The sequence below is a fragment of the Balaenoptera borealis genome, assembly GCF_965194805.1.
Source record: "Balaenoptera borealis genome assembly, chromosome: 4".
Lineage (NCBI taxonomy): Eukaryota > Metazoa > Chordata > Mammalia > Artiodactyla > Balaenopteridae > Balaenoptera > Balaenoptera borealis.
This window is the reverse complement of record NC_138861.1, coordinates 54747167-54762888: the sequence shown is the minus strand read 5'-3', so window position 1 is coordinate 54762888 and position 15722 is coordinate 54747167. Positions and strand designations below refer to the sequence as shown.

The 15722-nt window shown below is 35.0% G+C and overlaps 1 protein-coding gene and 1 pseudogene across 3 annotated transcripts in view; one reads left to right on the top strand and one right to left on the bottom strand.

Annotated features, from left to right (window-relative positions):
- CFAP299 (cilia and flagella associated protein 299) overlaps positions 1-15722 on the top strand; it is a 623597-nt gene that overhangs the window by 66007 nt on the left and 541868 nt on the right. The window lies entirely within an intron of this gene.
- Positions 1584-6148, bottom strand: LOC309628147 (dynein light chain 1, cytoplasmic pseudogene; annotated as a pseudogene). Its single transcript has one exon. The product of its transcript is annotated as a dynein light chain 1, cytoplasmic pseudogene (transcript).

Here is a 15722-nt window from a genome sequence, read left to right as displayed (position 1 = left end):
TTGAAAGAAGTGCAAAATGTGTTCCAAAACCAAATATAACATTTAAAAAATTAGTTTCTGTTTCTCAGTATCTGTATCCTTGCTTCAGGGTTCCTGCTGATATACACAGTGTCTGTGAAAAGTAGAGGAAAACATTCCCACTGGGGGAAGAATTGTGGAAAAAGGTGCCATTTTTAGGGCTGCTCTAGCCCCACAATATGTGCGCTGAATTTTCTACCCTCACCCTCTTAGCAGGGTCCCTCTCTGCTGGGCTCAACCTGCCTCACTGTTACCTGTGACCCTGCCTTACCTCTCTGAATTTCTCTCATGTTTTGATCTAAAGAAATTTTCTAAGAAATCTGCTCAGATATATTATTTTTCTTTTATTCTGATATCTTGGTTTCTTTCAAGAGGAATAAAATGTAAATTAAATGTAGATTTATTTCTATTCAAAATTCAGTATTAATAAAAGCAATTGTAGCTCTTACTACACCTGTCGTAAGTAATTTCCAGCAACAGGTAACAGGTGTTTTGAGGAAAAGGGGACTTCATGGTCAAAATAAGTTGAGAAAATGGTACATAATCTATCCCATTTTTGTATATTTATATAGTAACAACTCTCAAAAGTTATGTAGTAAAGAAATTCTTGCTTAACTTTGTTTAATCTAGCATTTAACTATATAATTCTACATAATTAAATAATCCAAATTTATTTACCTACATAATTCCTCTTCAATATATTTCATTTTATTTTACTTTGCATATCACCAATTAATAAGTTTTAGTCTATTAATGCCTATTAAAACCAATTTTAGCTTGGGAAATATAAGTTACAAATAATTTATTTGGTTTCTACAATATGTGGGATGTTATACTATGCACTGATATAATTAATCTTTCTTGACTTTTTTAAAGTTAATAACAAATCTGTAACTTTACTGTCATCTCCTCTATAGAAAGTTCTCTTAGTCTGCATCTTATGGACCTTTTCAGGTTCTAATGAATGGCATGAACAGTCCCCAAATTGGATATGGTATTTTGTGTAAGATGTGCACATTTCTGTAGAAAGGGCTCATTGTTTTAAAATTCAGTCTTCAAAGAGTTTGTGACCTTTGTAAGATTAAGACCTACTCTTCTATAGGAGGTAGTTGCCACCATTTGTGTAGTTTTTCCTTTCCCAAATCAAGGTACTGCATTAAACGTCAATTTAGGTATCTAAACAAGATATAAAGATACATTATAATATATGGGTGAAGGCATTTAGCACATTTTGTTTTTATTTCAACTACCTATAATGATTATAACTTGTATAAAAGGGCAGGGGAAGTCACACTCTTTATGTTTTTATATTAAATAGCAGATTCAAATTTTATTTTTCATTGTTGCTTTAGTTTCCTGATGTGTTTTTTTTTGGTCTGTTTATATTTATTCACAAATGGTTACTAAATAGCGACTAGTTGCCATATATTAGATATTATGAAATAAAAATAAGAATCATCAGATGATTTTAAGGGATAAGTCTTCATTTGAACTTTACATTTCTTGGACAATAATTAGTAAGGTTAATATGCTAGAGAGCAGGCCATTGCAGAAGGTGTTTCCCCCCCTCCCCCCCAAAAAACAACAGAAATTGAAGGGATGCATTTTTAGCAGTTTGTTGAACAGCCAAACTTACTCCTGTTTTGTAACTTCAGACACCTGTTCTGATGCTATTCCTTGGCTCTGTATCACAGAACTTCCCATTAATGACTGTCCTTTTATTTCTAGTTTGATTCTTAATTCCATAAAATTTCTATTTTCATTCTTCCACTATTCCTATCCATCCAACATCTTTTTATAAAAAGTCTATTTTATATTGAAAACAGGGAGGGACCATTTTTTATCTGTAGTCTATAAAGTGATGTGGGCAGGATTTAGGTCCCAGCGTGTAATTTTAATAATTTAAGTGATCTGCCTGGGAATGAGGAATGGGTGAGGGTGCAAAATCTGAAACCTTGACCTTAATAGCATCATGTTTGAAAAAGCTGAATTAATTACTCTAAGAAAATAATGTACAAATGTAGTAACATATGAAGAAAATGTTTCCTTGGGAGAAAAATGAATTAATTATGGTAAAAAATTTTCAGCAGAAACAACACTGCATTCTTTTAAAGTGAAATCATAAATAGAGGTAAACTAATATTTCCGGAATTACTGACACTCCATATACAACGTGTATATTTTTCTTGGCCTTAAAATTTTTTTTCCACTAAATCAGATTCATTGCATTTGGCAAGATTTTCAGAAAGAGCATGAGGTTATTTGGGGGATGAGTATTTGACATGTTCACACAATGTACAGTTCAGGGTTCAAAGTTGAAATCACAGCACTGTTTTTCTTGACAAGAATTCTCTCTGGCAAATTGCCTAGGAAAATTCTGGTAGGTTTCCTTGCATCCCACCCAATATTCAACTAATATTATAAAATCAGTCATCAGCTGGGACTAACTAATTGCTCTAGAGTTATTTATCTGAATAAGATGACTCTCCATTAGACTTGTTGAAACAATGGGACACATTTAATTGAAAGACTCAAATATTCTTTTGCCTAAAAATTGGTGAGAAAATATATGTTGAATTTGTATCTTTGATAATATGCCAATTATATTATTGGTAAGTTATAGAAATATCTGTATATCTCAGGATAAAATCTAAGTAGGAACTTCTTAGAAATGTTTCTGCTCTAACTTCATTTAATGACATGTTACTGTTGTACTCTTACTATGCCATCAACATTTCACTTGTTAATTTATTTTGGTGGCTATAGTGCTGAAATTTTATGTCATTTTGAACTATAGACTCTGCCTCATGGAAAATATTATAGTGGTATTCAGAGAGTATAGACTCAGATTGGCTATTATAGTGTGAGTCTAAAATTTGATTTTAAGAGTGTGAGCACGTTGCTGAATCCAAGTTTGTGTGACTGACGCACAGTAAGGCCAAACAAACCGAAATGCCAGAATTTGGAGCTGAGAAAGGTTTATTGTGAGGGCCAAGCAAGGAGAACAGGCAACTCATGCTAAAAAAACCTGAACTCCATGATGGTTTTCAGGAAAGAGGTTTTAAAGGCAGAATTTGGGGTGCGGACTGCAGGGTGTGTGATTTTCTTCTGATTGGTTGGCAGTGAGGTAACAGGGCGGTGCTCCAGGGATCTTGTGCTCAGCCTGAAGTTACCATCCTCCACCTGGGTGGAGTCCTTACTTCCTGCAGAAGAACTCAAAGATAGTTAGGTACATCCCTTGAGGAGGAGCTAGGACCTTATTGCTGCACTATTGTTTGACTGCTTTTCCTTTGTTTCTGCATTCCTTCACTTCCCTGCTTAGTAACTGTTTGAATCTGACCTTTGAAGCTCAGGAAAGGTTTAGGAGGCTGAAGTGTTTTCCCTACAAATGAAAGTGGGGACATGAAAAGGCTTTTGTACCTGGGAGGGCCCCACAGGGTCCTGCTTGATTTCAAGCAGGCTGTGAAATGTTGAACAACTAGTGTAATTCTAGTGGAGTTCTTCAGTGTCTCCCAATAGAATTAAATATTGCTTTTTGAAAGAAGTTGATTTGGGATTAAGAGCTGTAATTTGTAATGTGTCATTGCAAAACATTATGTAAAATGGCCATGTTTGTAAATATGCAAGGTTTAGGTAAAATAAGTAATTTGGATGCTAAAGCAAAAATTAGGGGTGCAAATTTTTGTTTTATTTCCAAGTTTTATTTCCTGTACACTATCAACTCTCTCTGCATTTTGTAGTTAAATTGGTGCTATGTAGAACCTGAAGCTTTATAGCAAAGTTCTACTTTTTTCTTTCTAACAATGTTTACAAGCATTTCACCATCATAAAACACTTTTCATTTTATTTTTTATTTTTATGTTTATATTCACAACAGAGATTCATTCATTTATTAATATGCATTTATTGAACATGAATTATGTACCAGACACTGTTCTAGTCCCTCAGAATTTACTAATGACTAAGACAGGAAAAACTTCCTACCATAATGATGTTTACATTATAGCAGGAGAGAAGACAATAAACAAACAAATCCAATGGCTAATTCTTAGTTCTCATCTTAGTTGACTTACAGCAGCATTCAACACAGCTGATCTTTTTCAATACTTTGCAACACTTTCTTTACTTAGTTTTGGGATTTCCCCAGGTTTTCTTCTCTGTCTGTTCATTCTCTATTTCCTTTGCTGGTTCCTCCTTATCTTCTTGATTTTTTAATATTGACATGCTCCACGGCTGGCCTTGAACTTCTTCTCCTCCTTGTCTTCTTTGCATCCTTGATGATTGTATTTATTAGCTTAGCTTTAAATACACTCTCTACTCTGACAACTGCCTATTCATTAGTCTCCAACTTAGACCTCTCCCTTGATCTCCAGGTTCAGTATGGAATTGTTCACTCCATATATCTTCTTTAATATCTGATACACATAAAGTCCTGATTGTACCTTCCGGATTGGCTTGTCCTGCAGGCTTTTCCATTTTAGTAAATGGTAACCCCAGCCAAAAATCTAAGAGCTATCGCTCACTTCTCTTTCTCTTCTAACACATCTCTAGTCCATTGTCTTTTTGATCTCATTACCCCTCATTTTCCCAACTCCAGCCATTCTAGCCTCCATGCTGTTCCTCCAGTACACCATATATGGTTCAGCCCGAGGGCCTTCTGCTGGAAATCTCATCTCCCAGATTTACTCATGGCACACTCCCTCACATCCTTCAGGTTTGTTCCCAAACTCACTTCTGTGAAACCTTCCCGGACCTATTGAAAAATTATACACCCCTTATTTATGTTCCTTACTAAGTTTTTCTTTATTGCATTTATCCCTGTCTAACATACTAAGTATTTTACTTCCTTTGTACTTTTGCTAGCTCCTCTCCTGCTAGAATGTGAGCTCCATGGGCAGGAAATTTCATGTTTTGCTCTGTACCTGGAATGGTATCTGGCATGCGGTAAGTCCTCAGTGGAATGTGGGGCTCCAGAGCAGAGGAACCACATCTCTGCAGGGTTTCCCTCCCTCCTTCTTCCCTCACCATTTCCCCTCCTTCCCTTCTTCCTTCCCTCTTTCTCTCCCTTCCTTCCTCCCTTCCCCGGCCCCCTTCCTCTTCCTCCTCTTTCTTCATTGTTCTTAATAGGCTTGGAGAAGCCGCTGAGTTAAAGCCCGTTTTCTATTTCTGGCTCTCTGTTTGGATTGGCAGTCACTTGGTTATGTGGGAAATCCGTGCCTAGTCTTCCTGAGGTGTGGGCTGCCTGGACATCATAGAAGCCTCTTCATCTTCAGGGTCATGGCCTGTTTTTTTGTTTTGTTTTGTTTTGCTAATTGCTTTATAACCACAACAAACTAGTACAGAGTATGCCCTGTACAAAGCAACACAGTAAAGATTGAGGTGCTCCCTTGGGCAAGGCTGAAGATTTCAGCCTGTGATATTTGGAATTTAGGCTACAGTCCTTGTTTTTGGATGGATCACTGGGTGTGTGACACAGTCCATGCTTTTGACCAGATTCGAACAGGAGAATGGCCACTTGGCCCAGGTAGAAGTAGATGAAGTGTTTGGTTTCATGTGTCACATAAGTACCGAAGTTCCTCCCCACAATGCAGTGGCAGGTGGGGTTCTACTTCTTGTCAAACTCCTTCTTGATATGGGCAGCAGTGTCCTTCTCTGTATTTCTCCAGTGCCTGAGTAGCGCACTCCACCGAGTCCTGTTGCATCTCCTCCAACATATCGGCATTTTTGATCACGGCCTTTCGGTCACACATGGTTACCAAAGAGCAGCGGCTGGCTGACTGCAGCGGTCTCCTGGGGGAGAGGCTGGTGAGGCTCAGACCCTTAGAGAGGAGCGGTCCCTACTGAAGCCGTGGCGCATCTATCAGGGTCACAGCCTATTAACCCTATAATTTGAATTCTGCTCCTGGCAGCTCAGCAGTCATTGAATGCCATTGATATGTGGCTGCAAAAGTTCTGTTTGGGGAGTGGCTTGTTCTTCTAGTGAGTGTCCGAGCTGCTGCCCACCATCGTGGCAATGGATAACCCTCCTTTAGTACCTCCTATGATACTGTGCTACATTCACAGACTCATTTATTTTTCTCCCTGGCAGTAAATTGTAAGCTCTAGGAGAATAGGAACATTTTTTGAAAATAAATATTTGTTGAATAAAGGAAAGAATGTCTAAATTTCACTTATAGATAGAAAAATCTAAAAACAAAAAGGTGGAAACTATTTTATGATGATAAAATATTGGTAGTAAGCACATAGTTTTTTCTTTCATTTGTTTTATCTATGCTATTTCTAAAAAAAGTCTGTCATTTTTTGGCACAAAGTTTCCAGTTCTTATACAGTGTACACCGTATTTTTTATATACTTTCATTCATGTTAATGGGAATCTGGAGCTGGATGAAGAGGAATAAGTGTGCCTAGCTTGCCATCTTTCCCAGAATATTTTCACCAATGTTTATGTTTTTTAATAAATGTGTTGTAATGAAAAATACTTCTCAGCTTTTTTACTCACCTTATATGCTTGATAGAGCAATAAATGACTTTGTCCACTCTCAAAGAACAAAAATTTATTCTCATCAAGGAGACTTAAAAAAAAATCTTTTCTTTGTGTGACAAGGCAGGTACTGAGCAGTTGTTTTCCTGCACCTATTGTCCTTAATTTTTTCTGTTCATCTCTTCATTCCCAAATATGCAAAACTACAGAGAAAAAAAGTTATAAAAGGCTAAAGATATGTGATTTCTCCTGAGGTGTTATTCTGTAGAAACATCTGGGTGTGTCATGTACCTGAGTGATTATAAAACAAACACTTTATATATGTTTGTAAACAGGTCATTTCCCTTATTGTGTGCACAGCCTTCTAAATAATATATCCCAATAGTCTGTAGCAATGCATTCCTAAAAATAATCCATGGTGATAACTAAATGCTGCTTCTAGGAATGGAGGAATAGAAAAGAGAAAGATTTGTGAAAAAATGAGAGGAACAGTTTACCTCATTGAAAGTATTGGTTCAAGTTCTTCTTTTCTCTGTTTGTCAGAACTACAAATGAATTATTTTACTCTTTGTATGTAAGCACAAATAGCTTTGATGGTTATAAAGAAATAGTTCATGTATGTGTCATTGATTTAAATTACTTGAAAACCATTCCAATTTTAAGCAAATAATTACATGTCACAATTTCATGCTAAATATGTTGTTACTTTTTACTAAAATCTTAAGTGTAAGATTCAGTATAATATAAAAATTACATAAATAAATACCAATTAATTCATTTGCTCTTAAAGTAACCTTCTTACTCAGAGTGAGTTAAAAAAAGGATACCCAATTTTTTATCTTATTTGAAATTATAAAATTATTTTAAGAAAAATTTAATTTAGGAAGTTTTATTTTTCTGTATAATCATTGGGAATTGTGTAGACAATTTCTTTATTATATTTATTATTTATATATTATTATTATTTTATATGTTTATTAGATGTGTATAGCTCTTCACGTTGCCAGTATCATCAAGTAAAATGCTGCCAACCCCTTCCATATGTCATACCTTTTTTAATATGTCTTTGGTGTCTACACAGTCATGGCCTCATTGCAGGGATTCAGTAAATATTTGTTACTTAGTCAGTTCATTGATTCTTTCATTCAACAATTATTTATCAAATACCTATTATGTATCAGATATTTAATGCAAAAGGTAAACTGTAAATTTACATTTATTTATATCAAAATTTATATTTTGGATGTTATACCTTGGAAAATATTCTATAAATATCATTAGGTGAGCAGTTATTCTTAAAATAATGTTCTATTCACCTTAGTTCTTATTGTTATAAATAATGGTTCACAAAACACCATGTTAGATCCCAATAATGTCACTTATTTTAAGGCTGTTACAAGGACATTTTTTGCTCCCTGATATCAATGATCCTCTTCTCCTATAATGAAAGGACTCTTGTTTTGTAGCAGGACATGTGGCTACAGAGTAAGCACTACATTTTCTAAGCTCCCTTGGAGGTGATGTGTGCGGTTTCCAGATTTTCCTTAAAGGACAAAGAGCTGGCCCTCTGCCACCTTTTCCCCATCCTGCTGCTTTGAAAAGTGTTTGTGGTGATAGATCATGTTGTACCATGTGGATAAGAGCAGTATCTGAGGGATGACAGAGCTACGTGATAGAAAAAGCCTGGGTCCCCCATAAAATCCCTAGACTATCATTTCCATACTGTAATGTGAAAGGAATAAACCTCTGTTTTCTTTATGGACTGTATTTGAATCTCTGTTATGCATTTCCTAAGACAGAATTTGGTACCAGAAATGGGGTGCATGAAGTGGCATTACCTAGATCTGTGGCATAATATGTTTAGCACTTGGGAGGCAGGAAGCACAGACACAGATATTGGAAGTTGAAAAGCTGGTTGATCCCTTGATATGCTGAGGCAAAGCATTGATATAACTGTTGATTACAGTATTTTAGAAGGCAGATTAAATGGTGACGGAGGCCATATATAACATTAGGGGAAATCACTGGAAAGCTGCAGGATCTTCATGTGTGTTGGCAGCTTCTTGCTCTTCCAGCAAAATCCTATGACAGAGATGAACTCAGGCTAGAGTTAACCAGTCTGCAAGCAAAGGTGGAAGGGCATATAGTTCTGTTAAGAAAGGCTCTTTGTGCCAGGTTAGCAAAATAATTTCACTGAGAGTCCTATAATTTGAGGCCTTTGAGGGTTGAAAAAGTCAACTCCTGTATTCCAAACCAAAGCAATTATAACTGGTAGCTTCAAAGCCACTGCCTTAGTAGGAGATAAATTCAATGTCTTGCCAGATTTGGGAGCCAGACGAGAAGCAAAATCAAATTAAGAGTATTGCTTTTCCACCCAAACAAAATGGTTTAGATAGCCTGGATGTAGCTTCCATCCAGAGAGGGGGTAAGGAAAGCACACAGGGTAATAAGGAAAAGACAAGCATCTTCAGGCTTAAAGAATACATCTAGATTAAATCTTTGGCTATAGTTACTTACATATGGAACTAATCCAAAACAAATTGCCTGGAAGCTAGCTAAGGTTTTGAGGGAATTGTATGGCTACAGAACAACAACATAGCCTGCAAAAGCCTGTAATTGTTCAACCCTTTAGAAAATTCCTGGGCCGCCAAATCTGGACCAGCAAGGAGAAGGCTACAAAAATATCACAGTCTCCAAGAAGAGCAATCTTTGTACCACCTGCTTGATTCATGGCAAGGGAGGACAAAAGATAGGACAGCACCCACCAGGGGGTAGAACCAAAGGCTTTGGAAGAAAGCGCACATTTCTTCCAGGAAAGCAGAATCAGGGCCTTCCAGATGAGACTAATCCATTGTTGGTTCATGGAATATTTGTAATGCCTACTTAGTAGGATTTGATTATTGCCATGGCCCAGTGACTGCTATAAATTTCCCAATCCCTCTTTGCTCAATAGGGGCAGTTTAGTTTGCAGTATCTACTTCTTCACAAGCCGTGAGTATTGAGTGTATGGGGACAGATAAACTTGTTTTAGTTTGTAGGTTGCCAAATCATGAGGCTCCACATCCATGATTAATGAAGGGAAAGAGCTATACATCATCCAGAGAGGAGAGACTTTTAGCTGGGTACAGTAACCAGTGGGACTTTGGAATTTTCTCCCTTGTGGAGGTAATCAATGTATTCTATGTGAAGGAGAGAGATTGTGATGGATATTTGGGTTGCCACATGAGTACACTGTGGCAAATAATGCTAGTTGTATTTAAATGTCCATTCTCTCCTTTAACAGAGATACAGACATACCTCTGAGATGTTGCATGTTCAATTTTAAACCACCACAATAAAGTGAGTATCACAGTTAAGTGAGATACACAATTTATTTTTGTTTCCCAGTGTATATAAGTTATGTTTATACCATACCATAGTGTATTAAATGTGGAATAGCATTATGTCTAAGAAAACAACGTTCATGCCTTAATTAAAAATACTTTATTGCTAAAAAATGCTAACCATCATCTGAGCCTTCAGTTGAGTCATAGTAGTTACATTAAAGATCACTGATTTCAGATCATCACAACAAATATAATAATAATGAAAAAATTTGAAATATTGTGAGAGTTAACCAAACTGTGACACAGAGACATGAAGTGAGCAAACACTGTTGGAAAAGTGGCACCAATAGACTTGCTTCATGCAGGGTTGCCACAAACCTTCAATTTGTAGAAAACACAATAACTGTGAAGTGTAATAAAGAGAAGCACAACAAAACAATGTATGCCTGTAAAGCCCCTGATTTTTGGCTATGTGCAGGACTGCCAAAAATAAAGCTTTTTACCTTCCTTGTAGTTAGGTGTGGCCACATGACTAATGGATATAAGGAGACTTTGTGGGTGCAGAATCTGGGATGTTTTTAAAAGGCAAGTGTGTTGCATTCCTGTCACCCTTCCTCTATCCCATTTTTTTGAACACAAATGAGGTAGTGAGCTATCTTGGAACAAGAACTAAGGATGATTTTGAGGGAAAGGTAGACCAATAAGATAGAAGGAGATTTTGTCCTTGGGTAACTTTGTGTAGCAGAGCTCCCATACTAGTTCTGTATTGCTCCCCTTAAGAATATTTCACAAGGGAGAAGTAAACTTTTATTACATTAAGAGGGTTGATATTTGGGTCTTGTATCAGTCAGCTATTGCTGCATAACAAACAATATAAAAATTTCAGTGGCATACAAAAATAATCATTTATTTCTTGCTCATGGAACAGTTCTGTTTCATACTTCAGGTAGAATGGTAAATTCTGCTTCATATTCTCATACTTCTCCTAAGATCATATGAGTGTGTATACTGTTTGTAGCTAAGAGTTATGAGAGCCAGATAAATGACTGTAGTGAACTGTCCTACATAATGGCGAACTATTATGCATTTATGAATATCATGTAGGTGAAAGAGAAGTTGAATGATGGTTTTGAGTTTTGAAGGTGTAATTTAATACTGTATTGAGTGGAAGTAAATTACTATATCAGTGCTAATGCTAGTGTAGCTATACAAAAATCCTGTTATTTTGCCATCTCTCTATCTAGAACTGTAAAAAGGCCTGGGATTTTACCCTACTTGCATACTAATAAGTTAGCCTGCTATAGTTTTATAGATGCTGACGGGAGACAAGACTCTTGGGTCAGAGATGATGAACAATTTATTATTCACAGCATTAGCAGCAACCAGAAAAATCAGCATTTTTTTGCACCTGTTTTCTGGGCTCCAGTTCCCATAAGGAAACACAAAGAGGGTGAGCTGTTACCTGCACACTCTATGGGTTGCATTACAGGAGAAGAATCCAGAGCATACAGAGCCCAGAATTTTTAATAATGGGTGGTAAGCATCCTGCCTTTTGCTACAGAGGGGAGACAATATCTTTATCTTCCAAAGTTGTAAACAAATGTGTCTCTTACTGCAGAGTAAATACCACATCTTCCAAGGCTGTTCACGATACAAACATACTTGAAATGATCTTCTGGAATAAAGGACAGTCAGTATCCCTACTAGCAACAGGTGTAGAAATGAGAGATCCATGGAGAACTGTCTCCCAAACTGCTTTTGCCAAAGTCATTAGTGACATTCTAATTTTTGTTCTAACGTGTACTTTTGTCTGCTTATCTAACTTGATCTCTTACAGCTTGCGGCTCTATTGTCATTTTACCCATTCTGGTTTAATTACACCTTTTTCTCTAGGCTTTCTTCTTACTCCTTTGACTTTTTATTCATTCTTTCTTCATTTATCAAATATGTTTTGAGCACTTCATATGCTCCAGGTAGTCTTGTAGGCACTGAGAAGGGAATAATACAAAAAAAGCACCTTTGCTTTCATGAAACTTGTAGTCTAGTAGGGGAAGTCAGATAATAAGTGAGATAAATTAAATGATATATAATATTTTAGGTGATGGCAAGTACTAAGGAGAAAATTAATGCAAGGTAAAGGAATAGAGGAATAGGAAGATTCCAATGGGTTGCCATTTGAGAACAAAGGCTTTTCTGAGAAAGTAACATTTGAATAAAAATCTGAAATAAGTGAGCAAACCTTGAGGCTGTTTGAGCCCTATTTGAGGGTGGATGGAAGAGATCTAGGAAAAGCCAACAGGAAATGCAAGGCCTTGAGCCCATAGTGGGGCTCGTGTGTCTGAGGAATAGCAGGAAGTGTCCTACTACTTATCCGTTTATTGTTCAGCTTCCAAAGGTCATCCTAACTCTGACAATATAAACTTAATTTTTTTTTTCTTCTACAAATTTATGGTTTTATGTGTGTGAGTGTGTGTGTGTGTGTGTGTGAGAGAGAGAGACATGCTTCATCCATTTGTAAGAGTTAAGGTAGAGAATTTTCCAAAAGGTTGTCTAGTTTTTCTAAGATAATTTATTGAGTAATCTTTTTCTTTCTCCATTGATTTGAAATGTTACCTTTGTCATTTAAAGAATTAAAATAAATTCTTATCTGAATTAAGCTTTTTTTTTTTTAACTTCTGTTGCATTCATCTATCAATTTTTAAAATTCATTAAGAAGCTATTTTAATTACATGACTTTTTTTAGAAATTTCTAGACTTTCCTCCTTATTTTTCCAATTGAAATGTATAATCCCTATGTCTGATTTCAACATTTTCTTGGTATTTTAATTTATATTGCACTTAATAGATGACAGATAGATAAATAGATAAATGAGTATGGCAACTGAGTCATCCCATACAAGAATGTGATTTGTTTATTAATTTATTTAAATATTCTTTTATACTCCTTAATAGATCTTTAAGGTACAATAATGTGTCTTTTTGGTTATTGGGTTTATACTTAGGCCTTTTTTTTTCAATTGTGTTTAGGTGTTAGTAACATTGAACATAATAGAGAAATACACATCTCTGGACCTAATTTTAACAGTTAATATGCTTTATTGTCAGCCTCAGGTAATTCTTAGAATTCAAGTTTCAGTTATTTTGTTTATTATTCTAATGAACTTATGACATATCCAGTATAGAAAGTATAGAAAGTTATCAAACATATTTCTAAGTGAGAGTTTTGGTGTTCTGGGCTTTGCATATATAACAATGATGAGGCAGTTACTGATCCTGTGACAGAAACATACCCCAAGTGATCATCTAATCTTCTGTCTCCCCCTGGATAGAGCTAAATTAAAAACATCAGGCAAAGCAGCTTAATGTACTTACTGGAGATTTAGGTCAAGACAAGAAGATCCACATATTCCTCTGGTACAGTCTGCAAAGTATAGAGTCATTTTGCAGATGGTCTTATATCCCAATGGGGCGAAGATATACCACCTGCATTTTTCTATTTTGTTTTGATTTTTAGTCAAAGTTTGCATGATGGCATGGAGACTATCCAACTCACTTTCCTACCATAGTCTGATTATTATTTAAGTCATGATGTTTATCAATAAAGTTCTTTGTTTTGTGGGTACAAGTAAAATATTCAGTTTTTCTTAAGATTTATTTTGCTCTGAATTTTCACAATGAAATTGTTTCATGCTTAATTTGATTATTTTTATAATAAAAACAGAGTTACTTTTTAAATTATCTCTAGCTTCATTCTTGTTTTCCTTATTTCCTTATTGGCTACTGATATTAACAATTAGCCAAGCCTGATTCTTGATGCAATTTCATAATTTTTTCATGTAGAGGTAGAAAAGGTTTACTTCTAAAAGCAAATAAATGAAAATAATCTAATAATTTTATTAAACATGATTGTGTGTCTTACTGGATTCATAAATCTATTTTTTAAAAACATTTAAAATAATGATCATAATTGATAATTATATTTTTTGAACTTTCCGGGATTACAATGAAATTAAATAATTTATAATATTTTCTACTTTGCTAACCATGTGCTTAACTATCAAGTTTTCAATCCATTTTGTTTTGTTTAATTTCTAAGAATGCCAACATCTAAAAAACACTGACAAACTTATCTTCTGAAGCTAGAAAGTCCCACAGTCCCCTTCAGTACTTTATTTTTAATTCAGTTCAATACTTATAGATATTAATTTTTCACCAAAATGTACAACTTCTTTCTCAAAGCTAGAAAGTTACTGATTCATAAGGTAGACTACCTTGTTACTAATTCAAATAGCTTTTTGGTCCCCCAATAATTTCTCTCTTCCTCTTCCCACATGTCTTACTTGCCTGGAAAAGATATGCAATAAAGCAGTGGAGCAAAGTACATTATGCTGGCACAAAATTTTAAAAAATCATTATTTTGAGATTGCTTATAATAGCAAATCAAACCCAAGAAGCTAGTTTTAGAATTAAGTCCTAGTGCTAGAAAAAAAGACACCTCACATAACTGCAAACCTTTAATTTTACCAGCCTATATAAAAACTTATCAGTACTGTATTTGATACCAAAGAGGGGAAGAGAATAAAAAAGTTGCCTTTTCAAACAATGCTATTAGTAAATACGTTGACATTCATATCAAATATAAGAGAGACAACATGAATCCAGAAGAATAGTACATCATAAAGTTTTCATTACACATGGATGATTCCACAGAAGTAATATACTTACTAATATCATACAGCTTGGAATCCCTGAAGACAAATGCTTGGAAGAATATTATTTGTTCCAAAGAAGCTCTATATCAAACATCTGAGAATAAAATGTTCAAAGTGGTAAAGGGATACTTGAAACCAAGAACATACTAAGGAAGCACTCACCAAAATATCTTTGGGCATTGAAGGTTATGTTAGGTTGTAGGAAAGCATATGAGATTTACATCAAAAGTTCTTTTTAAACCCTAGAATTCAAAAATACATTATTTAATTAACATTAGATATATTTACATATGTCAGTGTTTGTCCATAGATTTACAGTCCATATTAAAAGATGTTATTAAAATGGTGATTGGTAATAAAAAATGAGGGTAATATACATATAATGGTAATTAAATCCAAGCTGTTAAAATATCTTTTTCATCTTTATTCAAAGAAATATGATCAGAACACAATTTCATACTGAAGTGCATTGGTTCTTCAAGGAGAGTTAGGCAAGAATTTATAAAATTATTGATGAATTGTGTGTGTGTGTGTGTGTGTGTGTGTGTGTGTGTGTGAGAAAGAGAGAGAGAGAGAGAGATGAAGGAGTATAAGGAAGAGGAGGGGCTGGTTTCTTACTTTGCATATTTTTAAAAAGCATTGTTGCTGGCATTCAAAATAGTGCACTTTGTATTTTTTCAGCTTCCAAGGAGCTTAATTAAAGTACTTTAACAGGTACTGATAGAGTTAATGGAAAAATCTGAATCCTAAACATTTAAGATGAGCAAAGCAACATCTGTGTAGGATTGAGGAAAATCTTTAATATTTTTAAATACTTGAAGGTTTAAAGTCAGCATTACCACCAGACTGTTCACTGTTAAATTTGTCACACACAGAAAAGAGGGAAGACATTTTAAAGGACTGATTGCTCCCATGATATAATTTAAACAGAATTATATGAATTCTGGTAATTTTGTAAGAAAGCAATTAAATACAAGCAACGTATATTCATTTGATACCACCTACTTGTGTGAACAAAATTTGTCATTAATATCACTATGAAAAATTTAAAGAGATCATCATTAAAAAGTCTTGATAAGGATTTGTGTATAGCTATTTCGAACGTAAAACTGTATAATAAAGCATTATGTCCACAGAAGTAATTTCATGTTTCTTATTAAAAGTTAGAAAACATTTTTTGGAAAG